This window comes from Papio anubis, chromosome 1 (assembly GCF_008728515.1).
Source record: "Papio anubis isolate 15944 chromosome 1, Panubis1.0, whole genome shotgun sequence".
NCBI lineage: Eukaryota > Metazoa > Chordata > Mammalia > Primates > Cercopithecidae > Papio > Papio anubis.
Genome location: NC_044976.1, coordinates 98,535,032 through 98,540,033, shown reverse-complemented (window position 1 = coordinate 98,540,033; position 5,002 = coordinate 98,535,032). Strand labels below are relative to the sequence as shown.

Here is a 5,002-nt window from a genome sequence, read left to right as displayed (position 1 = left end):
AAAAATGAAATGTCTGACATGTTTCGAAAATTAATACATGCTCTATAAATGGTAACAACTAATATTAATGAGCTTTTAAGAGGTGCCAGGTACTGTTCTAAGTTAACTCAATTTCCAGAACAACACTATTATTTACCCCCACTATAAAGACAAGGAAACTGAGTCCCCAAAGTTAAGTAACTTGTTTAAGATTACAGTGAGCAAGTGAAAGAATGTGACTTCAATTGCATTCTCAGTGATTCTGTTCAGTAAACCCTACATCTGAGGCAGTGATGCTACGTCCATGGCCTGGTAATCAATACGGTTTTAGAAATTGAATTGGAATGTTGTTGACTTTGTATATGGCTATGCCAACAGTGAGTCTGTTTTCTTGATTCTAGGATATTCTTGCTAATGTAAGACTCTAGCATCTCAGACATCCTTCAGGAAATCTCTGCCCTGCTGTGCCCTCCCTCCCATGGGTCTATGTTAGGTGCTCCCTGGAGCTCCTTTGCTATGGATATATTGTGCCATGTTGTGTAATAACTCATTATCCCACTAGATTTCTTAAGACAGGGACTGTGTTTTCTGTCTCTGGAGAACAGAATTATAAAACTATCTACACTACTTTGATATACTAAGAAAAGTATATTTTGTTCTTTTTGTTTGTTTGAAATGAAAGGTCTCACATATTTATTGCTGAATCTGGCCTACCAGTGCACAAACAGCACATACACAGAGAAAAAATTACATTCCAGATAAAACATGTCCAACTGTCCAGATAGTGGTGACATTTTCAGCTTGATATGGTAAGATGGTTGTGACCTTGACACAGCATAAATATGTGTGCCATCTCGTGTGTAATTCCTTACAGACCCAGCTTTGTTCTTCTCCAGTGTCTCCTTTTGGAGTTCTACCTGATTTACCAGTTTTCATCTGGATCCACTGGGGGATGGGATGATTTTGCTTTTGTTTCTTGACCAGGAAATGCTTAATCCTGAAAGTCTTGTGAGAAGACATGGCAAGAAGCAGAGTCAAGCACACACCACGATGGCAGAGAAAGGAAGAAAGTATATTTTATTCTTAAAAGCTTCTCCAATTTCCTTTACCATTTCCTAACTGCTAGGCAGGTATGGGAAAACAAAAATAGTTTTAGTCTAATCTGATTGGAAACTAATTCTGAGCGAATTATTTAAATAATGTCTTTAACCCAGTCTCTTTGAAATCATTTTTCTATCGTTTCGACACCCCTTTCTCTCTCTACTTTGTTCTAAGAGATGTCTAGTACAAGGAGCAGGATCTTACATGAACTGGTTGCACTGGGGGAGCTGAACTCTGTGACCTTGAAACTGGTTGTTGTGCAGGGGCTGGCATCACCTAATGTATGTCTGTCTAGTCCTGTTCCTGGTTATTCTGTTGGCACAAGCTATTGATGTCTGTAGCTGATAACTTCCTGGTCATTCTTTCTTGGCTTGGCCGGAGTCTAAAGGCACCCTCCTCCCCTACTGTCTCAGCCTTTCTTGATCCTACTTTCACTGCAGACCCTTCTCTGAGTATCTAAAATGTTCTCCGCCTGGTCCAAGACCCAAGACATCCATTTCATAAGCCTTTACTGGAATGACCTCACCTCTGTCATGGTGGATCCATAAAATGTGTACTGGGACTGAAACCCAGGTCCTATCCGTAACTGATCTCCTTGCTTTACCCTCTTAATCATTCTAGGATCCCTCTTTTTGGACCCCCTTCCCCCAACCCTTTTTGCCTAGCATAGCATTCTATAACCAGAGTTCAGAACAGGAAGCAGAAGAAAAAGCCTTGTGTGCATTCAGTAAATACTATGTCTGCTGTGTACTGAGCACTGTTCTATGCACTGGGGATACAGTAATGAATAAAACACACAAAAATCCTTGCCTGCATGGAATTTATAATCTAGTAATCCCCTCAACCTATCTGACTTGCTTCTATCATGACGCATCAGACCGTTTCTTTCACCTCCTTCTCTTTTCTTTAGGTTTTTCATGTTTACAATCTTTCAAACCCTTTCTTAAGAGAATGGGTTTCCCTTAGAAATATTTTTGTTTCTCAAAAATGCTCATAGTCTTGCTGCAAAATCCTATTTTGAATGTCAGGTGTTAAACATTAACTCTCCTTTCTCTATGCATTTTTTCTATAACAATCCAAATCTCCTGCAGAGACAGATGGGTGTCTTAGGCTGAATGGAGAAAGTCTTGCATGTTGCAAAGGCAAATAAGATCTTTAGAAATATTAACTTCATATATCAGAAACAGTAATGTGCCATTCCCCCGCTCCCAGACTCCTGGCAACTGCTCCTTTCTGTCTCTATGATGTTGATGACCCTAGGTACCTCATATAATAAAATCATACAGTAGTTTTTGTTACTGATTTATTTCACTTAGCAAAATATTGAGGTTCATGCATGTTGTAGCATGTGATAGTCTTTCTCTGTTTCTCTCTTTCTTTCCCCTTCCTTCCTTCCTTCCTTCCTTCCTTCCTTCCTTCCTTCCTTCCTTCCTTTCTTTCTGGACAGGGTCTCACTCTATTGCCTAGCGGGGAGTGCAGTGGCATGATCTTGACTCACTGAAGTCTCATCCTTCCAGGCTCAAGTGATCCTCCCACCTCAGCCTCCGGAGTATAGCTGGGACTGTAGGCTCATGCCACCATGCCTAGCTAATTTTGTTTATTTTTATTTACTTATTTTGTTGAGACGAGTTCTCATTATGTTGCCAGGCCTGTCTCAAACTCCTGGACTCAAGCAATCCTCCCACCTGGGCCTCCCAAAGTGCAGAGATTACAGGCATACACCACCATGCTTGGTCTAAGATTACTTTTTTAAGGCTGCCTAATATTCCATTTTATGTACATACCACATTTAGTCATCTGTTAATGGACATGTGGTTTGCTCTTGGCTCTTATGAATAATGCTGTTAGGAACGTGAGTGTATTAGTTTGTTTTCACACTGCTGATGAAGACACACCTGAGACTGGGTAATTTATACAGGAAAGAGGTTTAATGGACTTACAGTTCCACGTGGCTGGGGAGGCCTCACAATCATGGTGGAAGGCAAGGAGGAGCAAGTCACATCTTACATGGATGGTGGTAGGCAAAGAAAGAGCTTGTGCAGGGAAACTTCCCCTTACAGAACCATCAGATCTTGTGAGACTTATTCACCAACACGAGAACAGCAGGGAAAGACCCGCCGCTATGATTCAATTACCACCCACTAGTTCTCTCTCACAACATGTGGAAATTCAAGATGAGATTTGGGTGGGGACACAGCTAAACCATATCAATGGGCAGACAATGATCTCTTTGAGATCATACTTTTCATTCTTTTGAGTACATACCCAGAGGTAGAATTGCTGGATCATATAGTAATTCTATTTTTAACTTTTTGAGTAACCACCATAATGTGTTCCACAGTGGCTGTAACATTTTATCTTCCCATCAACAGTGCACAAAGATTTCAATTTCTCCACATCCTTACCAACACTTGTTTTCTATTTTTTGTTTTTTATAGTAGCCATCCTGGTAGATGTGAGATGGTATTTCATTGTGTTTTTGATTTGCATTTCCCTAATGGGTAGCGATGTTGAACATTTTTTTATGTGCTTACTGGCCATTTGTATATCTCTTGGAGACGTGTCTATTTAAGTCCTTTGCCCACTTTTGAATTTCTGTTGTTGTTGTTGAGTTTTAGGTTAGTTCATTACATATTGTAGATATTAATCCCTTATCAGATGTATAATTTTAAAATATTTTCTCCCATTCTGTAGGCTGTCTTTTCAAGATATTGATAGTGTCCTTTGATGCACAAAAGTTTTACATTTTAATGAAATCCAATTTATCTATTTGCTTTTTGCCTGTGTCTTTGGTGTCATATTCCTTGCCAAATTCAGTATCATGAAGGTTTTGCCCTATATTTTCTTCTAGGAATTATATAGTTTTAGCTCTTTTGTTAGGTCTTTGATTCATTTTGAATTAATTTTTGTATATGGGGTTAGGTAACAGTCCATTTTCATTATTTTGCTTGTGGCTATTCAGTTTTCCCAGCACTATTTGTTGAAAAGAGTGTCCTTTCCCCTGAATGGTCTTGGTACTGTTGTTGGAAAACATTTGACTATATATATTGGGGTTTATTTCTGGGCTCTCTATTCTATTTCATTTGTTTATCTATATAGCTGTCTTTATGCCAGTACCAACCACACTGTTTCAATTACCAAAGTTTTTTAGTAAGTTTTAAAATCAGGAAATGTGAGTCGTCCAATTTTGTTCTTTTTCAAGATTGTTTTGGCTATTCAGGGTCCCTTAAGATTCCATATGAATATTAAAACTGATTTTTCTATTTCTGTAAAAAAAAAAAAAAAAGGTTACCAGGATTTTGATAGGGATTGCATTGAATCTGTAGATCACTTTGGGTAGTACGACATTTTGACAATATTAAGCCTTCTAATCCATGAACCATGGGATGGTTTTCCATTTATTTGTGTCTTTCTTAATTTCTTTTAGCAATGTTTTATAGTTTTCAGTGTACAAGTCTCTTCTCGGTTTAGTTAATTACTAAGTTTTTAAATACTATTTTAAATAGAATTGTTTTCTTAATTTCCTTTCAGATTGTTCATTGGTAGTGTATCAAAATGCAACTGATTTTTGTGCATTGACTTTGTATCCTGCTGCTTTGCTGAATTCATTTATTCTAACAGTTTGTGTGTGTGTGTGTGGGGGGGGGTATCTTTAGAGTTTCCTACATATCATATCTGTGAACAGAGATAATTTTACTTGTTCCTTTTCAATTTGGATGCCTTTTATTTATTTGTCTTGATCAATTGTTATGGTTAGGACTTTCAGTATGTTGAATAGAAGTGGTGAAAGTGGTTATCCTTGCTTTGTTCCTGACCTTAGAAGAAAAGCTTTCAGTCTTTCACTATTGAATATGATGTTTGCTGTAGATTTTTTTACATGTGGCTTTTATTATGTTGAGGTAGGTTTCTTCTAGTTTGCTGA

General features: G+C 38.0%; 1 pseudogene; it reads right to left on the bottom strand.

The window, feature by feature from the left end:
• Window positions 1–847: 847 nt before the first annotated feature.
• LOC116269126 lies at window positions 848–999 on the bottom strand (annotated as a pseudogene).
• Window positions 1,000–5,002: the final 4,003 nt, after the last annotated feature.